At 40.2% G+C, this 23794-nt stretch overlaps 1 protein-coding gene across 11 annotated transcripts in view; it reads right to left on the minus strand.

The window, feature by feature from the left end:
* TENM4 (teneurin transmembrane protein 4) overlaps positions 1–23794 on the minus strand; it is a 634039-nt gene that overhangs the window by 601432 nt on the left and 8813 nt on the right. The window lies entirely within an intron of this gene.

The raw sequence follows: 23794 nt of genomic DNA on the forward strand, positions 1-23794 counted from the left end.
TCCAAGGTAAAAAAAACTGCTTTGGTAAATTTACAATATCATGGACTCCAGGACTGTTCTGCTTTATGCCTTGAATTACAAAATAAGCACCAGACATCCCCACAAACACACTATTCAAGATAGCAACAGAATTTATTAGCTGGACTTAAATCAGATTATTCTTCTGAAGTCAATGACATTTTCAGAAGCATGGAAGAGCTCATGGTCAAAACCACTTTTTAGACAGTCTCCACCAGCATCCATTTCCTTCTCTGCCTATTTCATCGTGGAGTTTGCGTACTAGTTTTGGCTGGGAATGAATCAATTTTCTTCATAGCAGCTTGTTTCAAAGTTTTGATTAAATTAGTGTTGCTACACTGTTGCTAAATAGTGCTTAGTTATTGCTGAGCAGGGCTTACACAGAGTCAAGAATTTTTCTGTTCTTCATCCCAACCCACCCATGAGGAGGCTGGGGATGCACAAGGAGTTGGGAGGGGACATGGTCAGGACAGCTGTGCCCAGCTGACTCAAGGTGTATCCCAGACCTTTTGTTGTTTTGATTAGAAATAAAACTGAGAACAGAAGAAAGGAGGGATGTTCAGGGTGATGCCATTTGCCTTTCCAAGTCACCGCTAAACATGATGGAGCCCTGCTCTCCTGCACATGGCTGGACACCTGCCAGTCCATGAGAAGTGGTGAATGAATTCCTTATCTTGCTTTGCTTGTGTATACAACTTTCTCTTTACCTATTAAATTGTCTTTATCTCAACCCTGAGAGTTTTCTCACTTTCACCCCTCAGATTCTCTTCCCCATCCCACTCTGAGGGAGTGAGTGAATAGCTGGGGGGGGATGGTAGCTGCTATCTGGAGTCAACACACAACAACTTGATAGATAAAATTACTTCTCCTGTTTAAGTGGGTCCTACATATAGCAAAACATTTTTTACCTTAACCCTTATAGTCATTATAGTACAATTTTTGAGCTAATCAAAGGACTCCCTTTAACCAAACATAAATACAAGGTGCACTAAATGGTCTTCTGTTTCTATGAGGCAGGACCACTCTGCAAAGAAATTCTGTTTCTCAAAATCTGCCTGTAAACAAGGGATAGGGACTTCAGTGAACAGTGATGGTCAGTGACTGGATAACATGTGCTTGATGAAACTCTCTTTTCAATCATCTTGGAGAAATGAAAAGAGCACCTATAATCTGAAGTCTGTTTCTCATTTGCTGTAGCAGACTCATAAATAACTGTGGGAGACAGTATATTGCATTGTTTAACATGGATGAGTCTATGGATCAAAACCAAATTTCCATGGTATAGGGAGTCACCACTCGATAAAACCACTGATGGTGAACATATCATTCCAGTGATGCCAGTGGATTCATACCAGCCTATAATTACACTAATGGGAATGAAAACCCATCCCAGGGGATAGATATAAAGTATTTAATAAAAATAGACAGTCAGAATAACTACCTCATCCTTGCGTAATATGTTGTGTAGCAACCTTTACTATCAGTTTTACTCATGGGAAATTTTACACATGGAGGATAGGCTAAATTTCATGTGTAAGAATCAATTCCTGGGACAACAGAACATTATGTAAGATAGAAGCAATGACAAATATGGCTAAAGGTATGACAGAGAAACAACTGCTTTTCAGATTAACCATCCCTTTTTAAATTGCCAATGAACCTCTGTTATAAAAAATAGGGTGTTTCTAATATCAACATATTAGGCATTTCAGGTCCCAATTTGGGAAAGACCCTTAGGAAAAGGAGGAAAAATTTGTATCATTCTTCATTAATTCTCCACTTCCTTAAGAGCTCTGGGAATTATCTGTTAAAACAGGAATGCAGTGAAGAAGAACTAAAAGAATGTGAGGAAGTATATAAAGTTGGCCCCATGTCAGCAAAGCCTGAATTGTGATATGCAAGACTCCGTGCAAGGAGTAGGTATTTTATGATGTCAACATTTTTGGTTCAATTATCAGTCATCAGTGGTTTTAGGCTGCAATAAAAACTATCATTTGCCGAACAAAACACTAATTAAAAAAATAAAATAATAAGGCCTTGAACACTGCTGCATTTACAAGTTACCATTACCTGTAGTCATGACCATGAACCTATGGTCTGCTAAATTTTGTAGAGTTCAACAAGTTTTCTGGAAGCCAAATAATGTGGTCCCATAATGCCGAGTTTGCCTCTGCCATCCCCATTTCCAAAAAGCCCATTCATTCCCATGACGCAGAAATCCTTGTCCCACTTCCTCCCCTCTGCTGACAGCAGACAAGATACCACTGCTCTCTGCTCTAATTGGGATGACTGAAATGAGAACACCTGGACAGGAATATTTTGTTGTTTTTAGGCAAGCCTTTTGAGATTTGCTCCTCTTCTAGTTTGACCTTAAACTATGAAAAGCCATGGGCCAAAATCACCAAGGGACAAATGGTTCCCACAATCCACAAACCATCTTCTCATTTAGCTTGCTCTTTAGTAAATTTTATGTACAAAATGGGGTCTTACTCCATGTAGTCCCGAACTTTATGTGACTTAGCCCAAGTATTCTCTTGTAGGATTTATTTTGCACTGGTGTAAATGGCTGCAAAATGCAATGGCAGTTAAGAACAAGGAGGGCAAAAAAGATGCTCAGAGATCTGGAACACCTCTGCTATGTACACAGGCTGAGAGTTGGGATTGCTCAGCTGGAGAAGAAAAGGCTCCAGGGAGACTTTTGGGCACTTTCCAGTACCCAAAGGGGCTATAAGAGAGCTGGAGAGGGAATTACAAGGACAGGGAATGATAGGACAAGTACGAATGGCTTCAGGCTAAAAGTGAGTAGGTTTAGTTTAGCTTTTAGGAAGAAATTCTTCACAGTGGGGATGATGATGCACTGGCACAGGTTGCCCAGAGAAGTTGTGGATGCCCCATCTCTGGAAGTGTTCAAGGCCAGGCTGGAGGGGCTATGAGCAACCTAGGACAAGCAGAAGGTGTTCCTGCCCATGGCAGGGAGAATGGAGCTAGTTGGTCTTTAAAGTCCCTTCCAAACCAAACCATTCTATGATTTTCTCCATCCAGAGGCCACATTGATCAGGTTTACAGGTTTTTGAAAATCTCCAAGTAAGTGAAACTTGGCAGTAGATCAAATTATTTTGGTTTTAAGTTGTCTTATTTTGGTTGCAGTTTGAGCGAATAAATGAGCAACTCCAAGCAAACCACAGTAGTTTTAAGAAGTCAGCAGTCTCCTCTGCCTTCAGACCAGTTCACATTCTTGTGAACTGCCATTCCCAGCGCTTATATCTCAACTTCCATGCAGGCAGAGAGTTACTCCAAGAGGTGCATACATAGACAATACAGAACGATGCTAGGAGCTGATCAGACTTCCAGCTTCCGTTTCAGTAACACCAAAGAAAAAAGAGAACAGAGTTTTCCTTTTTCCTTACTTTTTTTCTTTGCTTGCTAATAAGATTAATGGATTTCTTGTTGTGTTCTTCTTAAAAGAAAACAGAACACTGTGTGATGGGAAAGCAGTGTTGCAGTCTTGGCCAAACCAGAAAACTAAAAGGGAACTTGAGACTGCAAAAAAACAAATGTGGTGCATAATGGGACCCATCTGCTTGTACTGAAATCTCACTCTGGATGAGCAACAGATAACAAAGTTCAGATTAAATAAATGCTATATATTCATATCCATGCTTTCTCCACTTCAAACCACTCAAAATCAGAAAAGAACCATTTTCTCTTTCCAGAGTGAACCATTTTTAGATTTATTTCACTTCTGTATCTATTCATAAATTCCAGTTCAATCTAGACCTAGTAGCAGACACTTGAATTTCTGCTGCTTCACATTCTCTATATCTTGTCACATATGGGGTATACAGGGATGTAAACTGCTATCAAATTAAAATTATAAGTGATTTGCATTCATTTTGTACATATGCAGATTAGTGCAAAATATGAAGAATAGCAATCAATCCAGATGATTAAAAGAAAACCTGCTTTCTTACATGTTCAGTTTTCTTTTATTCAGATTTAGGACAAGTGAGTACCTCTGAGCAAGCTCTTGTCAAGCTAAAAAAAACAACAAACCAACAACAACAACAGCAAAAAAAGCCCTGAATAGTTTTGGAAATCAAAGCTCTGCTCAGGAAATGTAGTTGTCACTATTTCTAAACATGCACAGGGCAAAGATTACTACTATCCACGTGGGAGATTGTAAGAATGAAGTCCTGAACATCAAAATAGATATATATTGGGTATTCAGAAGTTATACAGATAAGAGGGACCACTAGGAAGACTCTTTATGCAACACATAGTGTTACTTACGCTTGAGCAAAAGTATTTAGCAAAAAGTATGAAACTCCAAAATATATTCCTCATCTGAAGAATGATTGTGTTCCTTCTCATGTCGTTTCCTTCATAGTAAATAATATGCTTCAGGTCTTTTTGTCCAGTCAGTTTCCTGACTTTTTTTACTGATACCTCTTTGTTACATCTGTCCAGCAGAGGCTCCTGCCAGTGAATTTCTGTTGCATCTGCAAGTAGCCAAAATGATCCCATTACTCCTTAACTTACACTTAGAAGAGCTAAAAAAATAGCGTTTTCCCTGTTGTTCACTGTGTGATTTCTTACCAAGCCTTTAATTATTGTCATATCTCTTCTCTAGTTTATCAACATGCTTGTCTTTTCCACTGGTACCCAACCAAAGAAGTATTTCAACAGAAGTTAACCCATGCCACATAGAGAGATGGTTTTGCTATGAGAGTTCTGTGCTTGAGTAAAGTTTCACATTATACTGAAAGCTCCTCTTTTACCAATTTATTCATAATGCCAGAGAAGTGTTTCGCAGTTTTGGAGTGCCTGGAGAGAGGATCCCCAATGGAAAGCTTGCCTTGCTTTTACTTCTCTTTGAAGAGTTGGTGCTTCATTACATTAGAGATGAGATCACTTGTCTGTACACAGCTCACCAAGACACACAGATGTCTGTCAGTATCTCCTACTCTTCCATTACTAACTCCCCCGTGCCTCAAGACATCACCCCAACTTTTTAGATCGCCTGAAAACTATTGGCAATGACCATATTCTTTATCCCAAGTCACTGATAAACATGGGCATCAACATAAATCTAGGAAATGGAGTCTATAATCTTGAAAAAAGTTAATTGGAATGACACATAAGAAAGTAAAAATATCAATAATAACTTATGGAGAGAGACTTACACACTGTAACTGAAGAATTCCCTTTATGAGTAAAACTTCAGACAGAAATAGCTCTTCTTACACAGACAGGGATTAGTTAATCTGTGTTGCTGTATCCAATATATTTTGTGAAGGATAAAAACCATTTTGAATTAATGTATTGGGGTTATTAAGAGTCAGCTGACACCTGCAGATAACTACAGACAAGTAACAGGAATACTTAAACCATTATACACTTACTCATCTCACAGAGGGGCCTTTAACCTTCTGGCTTTCTTCTGACACAGTTTGATTACTAAAGCAGCTCTTCTGTCATCAAAAGTCCTTGGCAATATTAGATCCCCTCTTGATTCCAAAAATGAAACCCTTTACCATAAAACACTTTCTGTGAATTTTTTTTTCTTTTTTGAACTATTCTCAATATCCTCCTGCAATGTATAATTTCGCAATGCCTCTGTCTTTATCGCTTTCAGTCACTGTTTCTCAAGTTGGAAGTAATATGCCTTGGAGTTATTAATAATCATATGGAACATTTTCAAAGAGGAGTTGGGGTGTGAAGAATGTATACCAAGGACATCTGTGTCGTTCTCATACCTTCTTACCTAGGTGTTAGCTGTCTTATCAGTCATAAAGAATTTCTAATTAGGACCATCAAGATACAGAGCCAATAACAAGAAATGACAGGGAATTACTGGTATACCAGTTTTACGTCAGAGAGACTTAGAAAAACCTAGAATTTGAGATGGGTTTTCTTACAAACTATGACTCTGCCTAATTTTGCAAATGAAAAACCCCCTACAACACGAGGTCCCATATGCCTGTCCTATATTAAAGTCAAGAATATAAACTGACCTGATTTGCTGGTAAGAACCTAATTAGCATGGCTACAGGGTGAGAAGTCCCTCCAACATAATAATTTATTAGCTACAATTCCCTGGGCCTTGGCCAATAGAGTTTCCTGCCAAGGAGATCTGAAGAAGAAAGGGACCTAACCCAAAGGATTTTCTGACTCTTAGCACAATGGGTTTTGGCAAAGAACCATTCCTCACCATGTTCACTGTAAGTTAATAGGAGAGGAGAAAATGGATTTGCTACCAGTTAGACCATGGTGGCTGCTTTAATTTCTATTAGTAAGCAGCTCTTTGGAGACCACAAGGTTAAGTGACTGTCCAGAGCTCCTGCACTGTCCCTTAATCAAAGAGAAAAGCAGCCTCAGGTTTGGATAGGTTCACTAAATAGGTGCTTTAACTGGAAAAATGTTGGCATCTTTGCCTCAGATTTTTGTTATCTGTCTTTATCATAACTCCTGCTGCATCTTGTAAGAGAAGATGGAGATTTCTTTGATAAATCTTCCTAAAAAATATTTTCCTACTCTTTTTCTCTCCTCTGTATGGCCCCCCAAAATGATGTGTAAACTAACTCAATTGTTATGAAGGTTTGAAAAGGTATAGGCTTCAGCAGCTTATTTTGAATCCTCCTTTCCTGGTGTTTCTGTCTTAGTTGGAAGATCAGATCTTTTCTTATGTATTAATCTGACTCATCCTGTAGGCCCTTTTATATGTTTTTTGATTTGTGTAGCTTTAGTATATCTGTTGCTGCTACCAATCACAAGTTAGAGAAATCTTTAAGACTTAAGGAGGTTTTCTGCACCTCAGTCACATACTTCTCCTAACACCTTCATTCAGAGGCAGAAAGCAGCCTGGACATAAGTGGTACTTGACCGAACAGTTGAGATAACTGTGTGTTTTGATTTTGTTCTTTATATGGTTCTTTTGTAAAACTAATGAGGAAAAATTAAGGCAACAAAGGAATTTGCTTTCATCCAGGAATGCAGATATTTTCTTTATTTGTATGCCAGCTAGTCTGCTTCCCTTGGCATTTTCTGTCTCCACCCCAGTTTTCAGGGTAGAAAACACTGAGTCACTGCTGATAAAACAAGCAGGAAAGTTAACCATATTGTTACCACCTATCAACTTCCTCGATGAGAGGACCATATCTAAACTGAGATAATGTGGTTGTCACCCAACACTTGACTAATGTTGCATCTGAGATAGTTTTGATGCCTCATTCCTTTTTTAAGACTATGCTTGGGATGAGAAAGTAGAAAATTTGATCACCAAGAGCAGTAACTCGGAGTGATTTTATACCCAGGTCTGCTTTGCTTTCCTCTTCCTTGCTTATTGTTCCCCCCCCCCCACACCCCCTTCCTTGAAGACAGAGTCATAGAATCATAGAATCACAGAATGATTTGGATGTAAGGGGACCTTTAACTCTCATTTAGAACAACTTACCTGCAATGAGAAGGGACATCTTCAATACAACAGGGTGCTCAGAGCTTCAGCTAGCCTGATCTTGAACAGGGATGGGGCATCTACAACTTCTCTGGACAACCTGTACCAGTATTTCACCACTTTCATTGAAAAAAACTTCCTCTTTACATCTTATCTAAATCTACTCGTTAAAAAAAACAAGCAAACATTACCCCTTGTCCTATTGATAGAAGCCCAATTAAAAAGTCTGTCCTCATTTTTCTTGCAAGCTCCTTTTACATATTTAAAGGTTGCAATAAGGTCTCCCTAAGCCTTGTCTTCTCCAGGCTGGACAACACCATTTCTCTCAACCTGTTGTCAAAGAAGAGGTGCTCCAGCCCTCTGAGCATTTCTATGGCTTTCCTCTGGACCTGTTCCCACAAGTTCATGTCTGTCCTGTGCTGAGAGCCCCAGAGATTAATGCAGAACTCCAGACAGGGTACAAATAAGACACTCTCTGTGACTGTGGGCTCTGAAATTATCAATCTCTGATGAATATGGGATCTGCAGAAAGGAAATACATACTTATTGCAAGAGTGACACAAGATTCAGCTCCTTTGGCATAATTCAGAATTCAGCTCATTTCTAGGTGTATTTGGGACAATGTCAGTTTGGGAGTGCACCTGGATCCTCTGAGCTCCTGACAGCTAAAAGGCTAATCTTTTCAAAGTAGAAGTAACAATTCTGCCTCACAGAGAATACTGTGAGTTGTAATTCAAAAGATCTGACAAATTTAGAAAGGATTTTGCTCACATGTTTGAAGAAACTGACATTTTTACAATCTGGCCTGGAATAGTCTTCTAGGATAACATTGAAGGGATCAAAGCAAACACATGTAGGAACCTAATAAAACCAAATGTCCCAAAAGACAGGTCAACTAACTTTCTACTTCACAGTCTGACTATAAATCTGATTCCCATTCAATAATTTTGTGCAAATAACGATGGACTGAATTTCTGTAGCCTAAAATGAAAGCTGCCCAGACACTGCAGTTCTATGTTAAGGGAAGGGAGACTGAGACAGAGCTTCCAGGACTCCAAAACGATGTGGCAAACAGGAAGTAACTAGGAAATTATTAGAAAACTTTTCAAATGGACAGATTAATTGATAGAAAAATGCTAGTAAGTTCTCCTAGGTCAAAAGAGAGCTGCAAACAGAGCAGAAATCCCCATGTCCCCTCCCTTCAGCTACTTACTATGGTCAAGGTGTCTTCTCAGTAACTAATCAGTGTTACTAGATCAGGACATCTGAATTTGTTTTATATTTATGTTTCACATTTAAACTTCACCCAGGAACTGGAAAAGGTGGTCTGGGGAGTATGTCCTTTAATTAACGTCTCTATAACAACCAAGAAACACTAACAGAAAAGGGAATCATCTAGCTTGCCCTGTGGGACACGATCTGCAAGACTGGGGGTTGTTCAGCTCCTGCCTGAGCTGTCTGGCACATACGCTGTAAAAACAAGTGTCAGCAAATGGAGCATGCCCTCATGCTCAAGGAGAGAGCAAAATGCATTGTGCTGCATGTCCCACTGGAATTGGGCTCTGGACAGTTGGAGACCCACTGCCAAGGACAGGCCGTGCTCAAATTGTCCACCAGGTGTTAACATTCAACATCAATCTGTTTTCCCTTAAAGCTGACTCATCTGTTTGACAGCTATGATTCCAAAATGATGCTTTCTTAGGTATTCTCACTCAGAGAAAAGGACAACGCCTATCCCCTTTTGCGAAGGATCATGGCTGCATCAAAGTTGATCACAATCCAATATTTTGTCTATATTATAGAAAAAAGAGCAATAACCTCGGACAAAATGAATCAGCTTGACAACAGAAATTTTAAAAAGGCCTTCTCCAAGGAATTAGCCTGAAATCTACACTGTAGACATAGGTTAAAATCAGAGATGAATGACATTAAACTTCCCTTGTTCATTGTCTCAGCTGCAAGAGTCTTGCAGTGTTTTACCTAGTGAGACAAGGAATTACTGGAACTGGTCCAACTCGACCATGCAAAGCAGCTTAACAAGCAAAAGCATCATTTGTGGCAATTTTCCTGACGTTCCAGAATGACTCCCATGGAACCTCAAAGGTGAAATGATCTAACAGAAAAGTGGAATTGTTTTGAAAATGAAACCCCCACATTTCACACTAAGTGGAGCTAGGAAATAGGACCCAAAACACCTTGCCTCTTTCTGCTCTGACAGAAAGTGGTTAATTGCTATATTGGGTGAGAAAATGTATTTAAAAGCATAAAATTGAAGGTTTAATTATATTTGGTATGTGTTACTGGCAGAGCTTCATGAAATGATCAACAATTATCTTTCTCATCCATCAAGTGTTCAGGGATCACACAAGGACAGGGAGTAGGAATATGAAGTAAGCTGTGCCAAAAACATAAAAATGTGTTGTTTCTCTTGAAGCTTTCTTCATTTCCTCCCCACATTTTTCATGCACATCATTCAAATTAAAGTGGGTTTTTGCAGCATTGCTACTTTCCCACTTATCTGGAAGCAATCAACCCCACAAAACCTTTTGAGCATCGAATTCGCTACAGGACACAGCAGAGTCTCATTTTAAACCAAGAACAAATTAACGCATTCCAATTTAACTCCAGCACTTGATTAACCCAAAATGTATCAAAAAAATGCTGTTCATTGACATGCAAACCCATCTTTATTATATTGCTACTCATAAAACTTCATATGCAACGGCACAACTCTGCCAAAACATTCAGACAACAAAAACCAGCTTAATTTCAGATATTTACACGTTTCTGAAAGACTGAGATATTTCATGCCTACAACCAAACTTTAATTAGTGTTAAAATTACAATACAATGCATCCCATCAAAGTAGTCATGCTATTTATAGCTGCATATTTAACTCTTGGGTTGTCAGGTGCTCTGCACATCAGGATCACCAACATTCTGCTTAGCTAAGAAATTCAGAGCTTAAAACACAGCTGGAAGGGGATGCACAATATGCCATGCTGTGAATGCCACTGGAAAGATGTAACTCATGAACAGTGGCTGTATTAGTGCTTACATGCTCATCTATTTACTTTTTGATTATTTCTTGCTGAGGTACTCAGCCTATTTGTGAGGGATGAACAGTAGAAAGTTTGATGCTGCTAATAGATGTGGATGCACTTAAAATCCATTACTTCAGCGAAGGGCTGAGATTTCTGTGGGATTCTACAAAAGGCTAAGCTTTTGACACTTACATAAAAGTCTCAGAAGAGCACTTATTTGTTGTTTATTATGAGGGGATATTTGGAATGGTAGCTTGAGGCCTGGAGTGTTCTAAATTCATCACATAACACACACAATTTTAGTTACCCACAGGGGATCACAGCTGGAACACCAGTATTTGGTGTTCCAGCCTGACCACCATAAACAAAGCACAGCTCTTCCTGCTTTCACCATCCAAAACTGGAATTCAGAGAAGTGGGGCAGCATAATGGAGATTCCCTACCACAACACAATGCGTGGTCTCACCAAGCACAGAGAGAGTCAGTGCTTGCCAGCCACTTGGGAATTTAGTTTTTTCATGTTCAGGTTTTACTGAAGACTCTTATCAAGCAGAGACAACAGGTAACAGGCCGAAGGAATAAAGAGCTCCTTTAACTTCTGTACTTGAAGTCTGTTTGCCCCCAATTACCATCTGTCAAAGCAATTCTCTCAGGTGCTTGCATTTAGTTGGGATAAACAGGTACACAAAGACGTGGCAAAGCAAGTTGCACTCAATGCAGAGGTGACACAGAGCCCTTTATCCCCCACACAAGGAAGGACCTATAGCAGATATTTTGACCTGAGTGTTGCATGAAGCCAACTTCCACTTACCATGTCAGATACATTATTAGCACTGCTTAGGTTTAAGGTTCTCAAGTTTATGCCAGTTAGTGCTGGTTAGATAATAATGATGGGATGCTTTGAAAACAAATCTATATCTTCTGTTTTTAAGGACAGAATAATCCAGTGGCAATTCCACAAAGTAAAAAATAGAGAGTCTGGCTGCCCAAAAGAGCTATTTTCAAAGGTCATATGCATTGTTAATAAAAGCTTGAATAATGGTGAGGAAAAAAAACCTGTGAAATATCCAATAACTCAGATGAGCAAAAGAATATCAGGTTATAGACCACAGAACCATGAGGCATGATCCCAATATATAGGTTTCCTTTCAAAGCTGGATGTGTACTTGCAGATATCCACTAAAGCCCACACACTAATTGCAAAGGAAAAAATATAAGAGTTCAATTCATTTAGTTCTTTTGTTCCAGGCAATTCATGGCAATCAGTCTGAAATTTTTAAAGAGGCCCACATTGAAGATAACCCTATAAACAGGGTAACTTGGGACTTAAAAAAAAAAAAAAAAAAAAGGCTTAAAAAAAAAGGTAAACTTTCCCCACATATGGTTCTAACAGATGTGGTTTTAAATTACCATTGGGACATAATAATGATTTTGAATAGACTGAATGTTAAATAGTTGGCTCTTCCTATGTGACAGACATTAGCTCTTGGTGGTTTAAGCAGTAACTCCCCATTTGTGTCTTTACTGGCATGTACTTCATTTTCAGCCCACGCCGGTCAGTGTGATTTAATACCCTGGCCCGATGTTCCTCTCACCAGCAAGAAAAAGGAAAAAATAGGATTAAAGACATCAAACAAAACAAAACCAGGCAACATCACCCTCCCCAGCAGCCAATGCCAGGCTCCTGCATTGTGCCTTGTACAACAACTCCTGCAGCCCTGCAATGGGAGCTCACTGGAGATGACAGCTGAGGAAGAAAAACATTAAATAATTCAAAGCCTCTAACATCAAGTCTGATGTAGGTATAAAAATAGTTACAAAACACCACTCTACATGTTTTCATTATAGGAACTTCGACTTACTTGGAAACATCAAGAAAACCTCAAACCTATGCCACTCCCAGCCTCACATGCTCAATTAGTCCGGCAGTGGAAATGACATCCATTTCCAAACCAGCCCTCAATTTTCATGGCCATTTTGTGCTTGTGCACTGGGGGAGTCAGCACTGTTCCACAGCAGGAGTGAAAAAGCCTGATCCAGAGACCATTAAAACCAACAGGAGCCTTTGAATTAACAGTAATGGCTCTTGGATCTGGCCCTGGTTTAAGTTAAAGTGTTGTGACGCTTTGGGGATTGAAACAAGATTGAATGTGATTGGCTTTTGTTATCTTCAAAAAATCTGTGTGGCCGGGAGTGTCCACTTTCAAGCATTCAGTCTGCCGAAGCAGTGCACATTTTGAAAAAGGCCTTAATGAAATTCCTTAATAAGGAAACATGATGGCAAGGTGAGCTCCCACATAGCCTGTGTAACATTAACTCCATGTGTTTTCATTTGAGCAGAGGGAAGGAGAGAGAAAAAAACAGGAGTATTGACATATGAAGAATATATACCCCTACACATTAGATTGAGCAGCTTTGCTGGGGCTGGGTATCCTGATTTTACTGATTTATGTATTTCATACACAGCAGAGAAGTTACAGACTTTTTAGTTTTCCAGGCTCTGAAATGGAGGGTGGGAAGGAAAAAAAAAAAACAACAAAGGGAAAAAAAAGAATCAAAGAGTCTTCAGTGCAGGAATCCAGCTCTAATGATGAAAGAGGTGGTAGAGGTCCCTCTCTTCCAGGTGTTCCCCCATTTTCACACCCCCTAAAAGATCAACTTTTCTTCCCTAGTATCAGCTTCTGATATCCCCTTCTTCTCTGTTACCATCTTCTCAACTAGATGCTTGCTGTGTCTGATAATCTCTGGAGAAGACATCAGTGAAAATAAAGAAATACATAAAATTCAACAAAACATTAATTATGCAGAAGGCATAAAAGAATACAAAACAAAGTGATGCAGGTGTACAATAACGTTGCTTTCCAGAGCCTGTGATCAGCAGTGTTCAGCACAGAAAGCCACAGACAGATGACATTTTAAAGCATATGGGGGGTATGCAGGGCTGCAAGCAATGGTTTGTAGCTTCTATACGAGTAATTTGTGCATCCCTCCAAACCCAAATAAGATTGTGAACAGCACCAACAATAATAAGCCATAAAAGCTAAGCTCTAAAGAAAGCCCTGTTCAGGTAGACCCAAGTGCTTGCCAGCAAACAGGGCTCTCAGTGACGGGCAGGTGGCTTTGTGTGCTCGCACTTTCTCGTGAGATAAAAGCAAAGCCAAGAGAGTAGGAAAAGTTTCCAAATCCCAGGTGTCTTTGCAGGGCATTGTGAACACAAGAGGGATTTTAGGATAGAAAGAAGACGGAGGTACAGGGGAAATGTCAGGCTGGGAGAAGATGATCATTAACTTGTCCCTTGGTATCAGGATTCTGGTGCTCCAGCATGGAGGAAGCAAGGGCATAATTTGCTGCTTTGGGGAAGAACAAACACTGGCTAGAAAGAAGTATGAGAAAAAATACTCTGTTAGATGCTGACAATGAGAAGTAAAAACATTTGAACAACAGACAACTTCACAGTCAATTGTCATAAGACAGGCAGACTGGTTGTTCTTATTTTATATAAAGGGTATTTTGTTGGTTATATTTTTGTTCAGATTATCCCCAGGACAAGAATAAAAGTCAAAATGAGAGCCTGTTTCATTGCTGGGCTTTCTGATTCTCTCATCAAGCTTCCAACCATTACAGTACAACCTACTTTCACGATACTGGGTAACAAGCTGGGTGATAAAAACATCAGATGAAATTCAGTATCAATAAAAGCAAAGTAATGCATAAAGGGAAAAACAATTCTAACAATGCATACACAATGTGGGCTGTAAATTAACTGGTGCCACACAGAAAGCTGGCTGAGGAATCTCCATGGGATGCCCTGTACAACTTCTGGCCCTCTACTCATGCCAGTTAAATGCGCAGGGAAAATTCTGAGATACATTAGGGAAAAAATAGACAATGAAAGGAGAAAAATCACAGAATAATTTATATTGGAAAAGACCTGTAAAATCATTGAGCCTAGCCATTAACCCAGCACTGCCAAGCACCACTAAACCACTCCCATGGCAGCCTGTTCCAATGGCTGATTCCTCTTTCATGAAGAAATTTTTCCTAATATCCAATCTAAACTTCCCCTGGTGCCACTTGAGGCCATTTGCTCCTCTTTTGTCACTTGTAACTTGGGAGAAGAGATTGACCCCCACCAGTCTATATTGTCCTTTCAGGGAGCTGTAGAAAGTGATAACGGCCCCTCAAGCTTCCTTTTCTCCAGGTTAAATATAATATGGGATGATGTTTTATAAGGTAACATGCGTTTCTGTCTTAATTTTGCATACATTTTGTGTCTACCCATGTCTAAAATACAGAGCAGAAGTAACAAAGACAGAAGAAAAGGCTGCAAATATTATCAGGAATATGGAAAGACTTGCAGAATAGATAAAGTAGGGTGGGGATTTTCTTGGAATAGAAAAAAAAACAAAACCAAAGAGTAGAAGGAATTTATCCTGCTGTATAGCCCACAAAGTAGGAGTCATCTAATGAAATTACCAAACTGAGAGGTTAAAGCAGAAAAAAACAAGAAGGCTTATTCATTGCATGACTTTAAATTTTGAAACTTTTTCTTGTGGCAATCACAAGTACATGCTGGGTTCACGAATAATCCAGCAAATTGTTAGAGGACAATAGCTTCAAGGCCCACTGAGTGCAATGGCTCAAAAGACTGTCCTGAAGATAGAAGACTGTAATGAAAAGGTGCAGTCTGTATTTTAACATGAATAAAATTAGACTTCATATCAGTACAATCAAACTATGTAAATAGTTGGCAACCTTAAAAAATATCCTGGGTCATGGGACTAACCTAAACCGTCATCACCTCCACAAAGCTGTTTGTACTCCCCCTTCTTTCTCTCTTCTCCTTGTCAAATGCTTCCACCACACTGACTCAATGTAAGTCACTAAGTTATCAGAAAACAAAACCAAAACCCTAAGCAAAAGATGGAGCTTGTTTTGTGCTGGGTTGATAAATTCAATTGTAGAATCATAGATTCACAAAATGGGTGGAATTAGAAGGCACCGTAAAGATCATTCAGTCCCAGCCCTCCATGCCATGGGCAGGGACACCTTCCACCAGACCAGGTAGCTCAGAGCCCCATCCAGCCTGGCCTTGAACATTTCCAGAGATGGGGCATCCACAACTTTTCTGAGCAACCTGTGCCAGTGTCCTGCTATTGTAACAGAAAATATCTAATCTAAATCTGCCCTCTCTTATCTTAAACCATGATCCCTTGTCCTACCACTACTTGCCCTTGTCAAAAAGGCATAAATCATCAGACATATTCTGAAGGAGTCAAAGGACAGAAGCTGGGTAGAGGGGACACTGGGATGGGAGGAGAGGGAGAGAGAAGGACACCTCTCCTTCCATGCCAATGGATCCTAAATTTAGCTGTGATGTGAAACTGCAGCCTAAGAGTCACCTGTGATGATGATAAGAAAAGAAGAAAGCTGGTCACATCATAATGCAATTATCTTTTCTTTCAGTTTTCTGGGTTTCCATTTGGGGTTTTTTCTCCTTGTTTTTTTGGGTCTGGTTCCTGATAACAGTTACTGTTACAATAGAATGTTGCTATACTAAATAAGAAGTCCACTGTCAGCAGGACACTGAACCTGAGGGTGAGATACATGGGAATTTGTGGGATTGCTCTGTCAGTGCAAGATCTCCTGAGATCTCTTTGGATTTAATCCCACCCTACAAATCCTGCAATGCTGTATCACTTTGATGTGACTTTGTGGGATTCTCATTACTTGTATTCACTTCGGTTTCCAGGAAGCTTGAGATTTCATCATCTGCTAACATATGCTGAAATGCATGTGTCAGTTCTATATAAAATTTCCAATATAAAAAAAAAATCTATAAAACACACAAATACAAAATTAGTTTGCAACACAATCTCCAGTTCTCTGTTTATTAGGGAAAGGCGAAGTTGGTAGTGCTGTCAATTATGGGAAGAGTGAAGCAGCTTTAATAATAAAACAGCGTTCGCAGTTTCATATAACTATACTAAGCAAATTGTTTGGCCTGAAAATTTCCATGCCAGCTGTCTGCCTCAGGCTGAAATTTTTTGGAAAATTTCAGTCAAAACAGTTCAGCAGATTCTGAGAACAAGGCTAAGGAAAAATATGTTGTTTTGCTCACATTAAAAAAAAAAAAAACAACCAAAAGAAAAGCCTTTAGCTTTCTTTCTAAAACCTCCTCTGGGATTTTTAGGACTTAAGAGGAAGGACTTGGAATTTGCCTGGGAGACAACTGTTTTTCTTCTAATGAATTTTGTGAGTAGCTGTATGAATTAAGCCAAGTTTAGACATCTCTGATAAAAACGCTGTTGATACATGCTCCTGGGTGAATTTGTACATATTTGCCAGCTTCCATCACTTACATTTCTACCTGTGTATAACTAAACAAGATGTTTCATGCTATGGAAATGCCAGGTCTGCATCCAAGTGTCAGAACTGCAATCACAGATGCTCTCTGGTTCTTGGCATGATCTCAAGTTGGTAGGAGCTGAATGAAGTTGGGGTGAGAGACTTGGAGCAGGGGTTAGAGGAGTGACAATGGGATAGTAGAAAGGAGCATGAAGCAAGGACCAGACTGAGTGGGATGGACTGAGGGATCTATTTGGAGAAGCAGAGTACTCTGTTAGGCTAAGCCATTGACACAAAGAGAGAGACCAAAATGAGGCAATGTCACAAAGCTACTAGCTCTTGGATGACTCAATAAAAACAAAAGAAATAAACAGAAGTTAGACTAACAGACCAATAATATCATTAAAAAATATATATTGGAGATGTATAATTTAAGTTAAAAAAAAAAGCAACTAAAGTTGCCTTAATCAAGTGTCTGAATGATGAAACAAGTCATTATTCACAAGACAGCATTTTACCCAAGCCAACCTGGAGATGAAGCAATGAGAATGAGGAGTAGAAGAGGAGGTTTAAAATCCCCATCTCACCCATTGCAGAGCGGGGAGATTTGTAGTGACTAAGCAGAGGACTGTGGAATGAGGACAAATGTGTTTCAGATTGAGGTAGCCAAACGATGCCCCAAGACTCTGGGCAAATCCCTTCAACCCAACATTTCATAATTGTGTCAGAGTGTGTTGCAGCCTATAGATGACAGCTCAGAGCCTGCTGAAGTGTCAAACATCCACAGCAGCAATTAAAGGCTGTGTGAACTTTGCTTTGTTCTAGCACCACCGTAAGGAAACACCGCAAGTAATCCCTGATCATGGCTGTATCTGCAGGAACACATCAGCCAGTTGGATCTTGAGATGGTTCTCTGCATTCTAGAACAAAAATCTGAGCCAAAAAGCTTATCACACCTTAAACCCAGCTGCACAAAAGGTAATTGTCTAGACATAGAGGCACTTGTTTGTTCCAGACTGACAGGATCTGTGCTGCCCACAGCCCAACCACCTAATGCTGTTTGTATCAACAGGCAGAAAGCAAATTCCAGCGTCTCTCATGCTCTGTCAGTTTTCCCAACCACTTCTGGCAGTCACTTCTAAAAGCTTTTTGGCTAACTAAACTCTCCCTTTCTATTCTTCTTTATGTTACAGAGGTAAGGATGAAATGGTTTTCAGCATCGAAAGACACAGAGGCAGTTGAAAAGGAATTAGCAGAATATTGAAAACTTTCCATTATAAAATTTGGGTGTTCAGTTCGTAAGACTGGCCCGTTTAAGTCCAGGTGACCGAGTGGAAGAGATGGTTTATGAATTGCAGGCCTCCAGGAAACTGCTCTTATATGAGCAGACAGTACTTGAAGATGCTCCTGCCAAGGGAATGAATCCTTGCTTCTCTTATACCACACACAGCATAATATCATAGTCATAGAATATCCTGAGTTGGAAGGGATCCATAAGGTTTATTGGGTCCAACTCCTGCTACAGAAGACCAAGAATGATCTTATGAATACACCCAATATTCCCCAGAAGGAACAGGACCAGACTGGATTTTTTAAAACCAATTTTAAGATTTACAGTACACATATTGGAGTTTGAGGGAGTGACAACAAAACCTATGATCCCTTATTGCATACAATGTGGAGTTGGACTAAAACAGAAAAATAGGATTTGATCTTCTGTTTCTAACTTTTGATTGTATAACAAATCAATCTCCAGAATGCTTTGAAGGCTCAGTGTGTACAAACACATGTGCAGGCAAGTGATACAGCTTCTACTCAGAGTTTAAATAGAAAACTGCACTGAATAATCATCTAAAACTTAAATCAATGCGCAGAGAGACATTTTCTGCTTTCATGTTTGCTGCTGTTGCCGGGGTAGCACATCTGCCACTGGTGCCTTAGTGGTGATTACTGCAGTGGAGCAGCATTCTGGACTGCAGCGGGTATCCTAGACCCTATCAAATGGTTCTTCACTAAAACAGGTGGAAATACCTGTGAAATCTTACTGAGCCCTCCCCATTTAAATGAACTAATAAATGCAGTTCAGTGAGCCCCTCCACCTAAATAGACCATCAGCAATTCCACTCCCCTCCCTTCTTCCTCCCACTTCAAAAAAGAACAAGGAATGTGTCACATCCTAGAAAGCAACTCTTAGCTGGAAAAGGAAACTTATCTGTCAGCCCTAATTAGTTTCATAATGCGCTTTCCTTCTTCTTGCTGCCAACACAATGGAAGAACAGAGAAATCTGTGCCTGCTTCATGGACATCTTCACATTCAAAAGATCACCTCTGCTGATACCCAGCAGGACAACAGTCGATGAAGTCTGAATCCCCCTACAGCACAAACAGCTTAATTCCAAGCAATTTGGTATAAAGGCAAAGGATATTTGTGACCAAGGCTCAAACTTTCCAAAATTTGTTTGTCACTGCACACAGACAAGGAAACATGCTCTCCTACTCGCATTTCAACTCTGCCTCTACAGATGCTCCAGGGAGAGTAGAACATCTGGCAAAAAAAATTTATATATTCTAATAAAATTATTATATATCAAGTGAACCAAGGGTGGAACAGCAGAGAAGAATGAAAATTGTACCTTTATTCCTGACTGCTATAAGTCCTATAGGCATGCTCAGCACCACTCCTCACGTTACACTGACATAATTGAGATATAAATGTATCTGTGATATTTTTCCTTTTAATATAGAGCAAAGAGGAAATACACATATATACTTATGCCTTAAAAAGGTGTTACATTATAAGACTTTTTTCTCTGAAACTTATTGGTCAATTTTTTTATGAATACCCAATTCACTGTCATGTGGCGCAAGTTACTCTGCCAAAGTACCCAGCAACACCAATTTGTCAATTCAAAGCAAAAACAGAGTATTTTAGCTTTTAGTTACAATAAGTTATGCTGATAGACCTTGTAACAGGACAGGTAACAGCCAGTCTTTAAATCTGAATTGACATTGATTTACAGAGTTTCATTTCTTTGAATCAAATCTGAGAGAGAGCGAGTTTCAAGCTACTTCATCTCTTGAAATTACAACTACACATTTCTTAAACACTGATGAGTTTGCTTTAAAAAGAGAAAAAAAAATCTCAATTGCCTACAGAGGTAAAGGTAAAAGGGAAAAATGATGTTAAAGATATCAAACTAGGAAGTTTTTGTTTATTCATCTTTATTTAATCCTGCTTTTTCCCTCCATAAATTTTTAAAACTATCTTCATTTGAAATCCTAATAATAAATATGCCATGCAACACTCCTCCTGTCAAATCTCTCTCTTTGTGGTATTACTGCAATATTTGTAACTTTTGATCTGGAAACATCAAGTTACGTAAGATCATAGTTCTGCTTCTTGGAAAGATGTGATTCTGTCAGAAAATGAGCCATTGAAGCAGGAACTCAACAGAACGGGAAATGACTTTCCTAGGGAAAAGGTAGTTCTGCTTAAGCATCTCAGCTATTTTAAAGTGCAAGAACTCAATGTTTTATTCTCCTGAGCAGAGAAATGGCAAACTACCAGGTTAAAAATAATCAGAGTAGGCTCTTAATTGGGACAGTGTACATGTTGTAGACAGAATGAAATAACATTTCGTTATTATGCACTCCAGGAAACCAATAAAATAAAGTAAAATAAAAAATTCACTTTGTAAAACAAAAATAACGTTTTCCCTTGCCAGCATACTATCTGCTCACCAAAACAAAAGGAAAGCATCTATTTTAAATGAGTCAAGGAAAATAATTAAACTACATGGACTTAAAATTGCAGAGTCTTCTCAGCCCAAATCTCACTCCTTCCCGAGACCCACTGAAATTAGAGATGTCTCTCTTTTTCCATCCATGTAGTAAAATTAAATTGGAGGTGGGGGGACTATCTCCCCCCCACCAGCCACAACCAGATGAGCAGCTTTACCCTCATCTCTCCATAATTCTTCCCTATCCTTCTAAATTATAGAAGGTAAATTCTCCCCAGAAAAGCCTTTCTAAACCAGGACCCCTTGCTAATAAGAAAACTATGAAGTTAACTTCTGCATCTCTTTTTGCCTTTTACGCCTTTCCTTGCCAAAGAACAACCCAAGAACCTTTTCCCATATTAATGATCCTCTTTCTTCACCAAAACATGACATTTCTTCTCCAGGTCAAACACATAAATAACAGATGACTTGAAAATCTCCCCTTGTGAAGATCTTTACACATTCACGCACGTATGGACGGGAAAGGAGGGTGAGAAATTCCCAATCTTGGTGATTCTTTTTTGAGGGGGAAAAAGGGAAATAAAGTGAAACAGGTTGTTTGCAAGGGCAGCTCCCCTCCTCCCCTGCCCCAGGTGTGTGTGCAGACCCCCTTGCCAGGATGGTGGGTGCAGAGCAGTGGTCCTGCTCCCAAGGCAAGAGCAGCACTGGTGACATTTTCAGGAGCCTGGGAAATGCCCAGCCACACGCCGTGACCTCACCGTCCCCTCCCTGCCTCCGGACCTGCTGCAAACCAGCACAGAGCCTCATTCTCCTTGGCCATGCACTGGCTTGGGGATTGCATTCTCAATGGATCATGGCAGCAAGGAATTCTCCTGGCCACAAATCAGCCCACTCCAGCAAGGACTGATCCAGTAGCATGGCAGAATCTGGGAGCTGGGAATTTTACAAGGAAGGGCAGCTCGCGATGGCCACGGACGAGCAAATTCCTTCAGCCCTGTAGCACAGGCAGAGCCGAGCGAGCTGCTCTCAAGTCTTGGCTCGCTGCAAAACAGTGCGAGAGACGCGTCTTTATGCTCCCCCCCATCGCACTAAATATATATATATATACACACACATACATATACACACACACGTACTCCTTGTTTTTTCCACCCAAGCCTATAAAAGTGCTACAGGCAGAGGCACTAAGTGGGAGGCGCCTGGCTCTGAAGAGGCCAATGAAATAAATTAAACACAAATCCCTGGCTCAGCCCCAGCCTTCCCCAGCTGCCAGGGGAGAGCTTGGGGTTCCCGATGGACAATCCCCAGCTCCTGCCAGAGCCAGAGTGCGGGTGGCACACGCAGACTGTTGGCGGGGTATAGGTGAATAAATGCTAAGTCTTGGCGTTGCAGGCACATATGGTGCACATGTTGGGAGCAGAGCACTTTCCATAGGAGGGGAGGGGCTACCCTACTAGTAGGCAATTTTATTAGGGTCAGCGAAGCCGAAAGAAATGGGATTGGGATAGGCTGGGAGCTGCCAAGTTCCCCTGCACAACTCCAGCTCCCCAGAGCAGGGAGCAGCACACTAAAAACTTGCCAGGCTACAGCAGAAGTTTACCCATAAAAAGCATACAGACAACTTCCAACTTCAAAGATTTGCTCTTATTTTCTCAACCCTCCCTTCACTTGGGACTTTTCCCAAGGGGGAAAGAAAAAAAAAATAAAAGAAAGGAAAAGAAAGGGAAAAAAAGGAAAAGATGCCTCTGTAAATTCAAGGTGAGGCTTCACTGCAAAAAGTTACAGAGGAAGATGGGGTTGACGTGGCTAGACTAATTTTTAGTTCGATTCAGAAGTTCGGTGTTTTGCCTTGTTAATTTATTATTTTTAAATCATAAGAAATTGAACTTTCCAGGAAAATCCATGCACAAATGCATTCAAGATGTAGAAAGGTCTTGCCTATCTATTCAATGAGCATTTAGTTATTTCTGTTTTGGCTGCATGAAAAATTGATTTCAGATTGTGTATCCCATAAAACAAAGCAGTGGCATAAATATAGTTTAATATGGTTTTTTGGTTAGGTTTTTTTGGGTTTGTTTTTTGGATTTGTTTTGTTTTGGGTTTTTTTGTGTTGGTTTTTTTTTTTTCCAAATCATGTGCTTACATGGTTGTAACCACTGTGAATTTCAAAGTGTGTGCATGCTAAAAAAGTAAATAAATACTGCCTTGTGAATACTTTTAGAGTTTGGGCTGGCTAATTATTATTTTTTAAAGATTTAGAATTTTCTTAACTACCACTTGTTTTGAAGTAAAACATCCCATATATTTTGCACTATATTTTCAATCAAAACAAATTCCAGGAAATAAATGCCCTTTGGTAGAAGCCTGGTTTCAGGTTCAACAGCCCAAATTTGTATTTGAGAATGTAAATTGCTGAGAATACGAGCAGGAGTCTGAACCACTGCATTTCTTCCAGGCACTCCAGCATCTTTTCTCCAACACCACACTGTTTGGGCGATCTTTTCATCCTGGTGGGGCATGGCTAGAAGCAGGGCTTTAACATTTAATGCCTAAGAAACAGGCTTGTCACTCAACTTGCAGTCAAGCGTATTTTTTATTCTTCTTTTTTTTTTTTTTTTTTTTTTTTTTAATTGGAGGCAAACCCACCTTTCCTTGGAAAATGGGAGACCCCCATCCTCAGCCCGATTCTAGCAGGAATCCAAATGTAAACATACACACACACTCTCACCACGCACCACCCTGCAGCAGGACCTGAGTGTGGGGGGCTCAGACAGAGCCAAGGGAGCCCTGTGAGCTGCGAAATACCAAGACACTTTTTTCTTATTCTATCTTTTCCTGCCTCCTCTCTTCCCTGCTTTTACTATTACATAAATAACACCGATTGATCTTAAAGCTGCATCCTTGCTCCAGTGCCTCCCAATCTGCACTGCTGCCTTCCCCAGCACAGCCGCACCGCTCGGGGTGCAGAGGGAAGGGTCGCGGAGGGGGAAGGTTGGATGGGAGAATCCACTCCTAACATGCCCTGAAGCGAGGTTTTGGCAGTCTGGGGGTGCCTGATCCTCCCCGCCCCAGCCCGGAGCTTCCCGCAGCATCTTTGCGTCCCTCCGAATTGCTGCAAACTGCGCGAGGGGAGGGCAGGGAGCTGGGCAGGAGGGAAGGATGGATGCTGGGGAGGGAAAGCCAGGGATTCA

Source organism: Catharus ustulatus, chromosome 2 (assembly GCF_009819885.2).
Source record: "Catharus ustulatus isolate bCatUst1 chromosome 2, bCatUst1.pri.v2, whole genome shotgun sequence".
In the NCBI taxonomy this organism is placed as follows: Eukaryota; Metazoa; Chordata; class Aves; order Passeriformes; family Turdidae; genus Catharus; species Catharus ustulatus.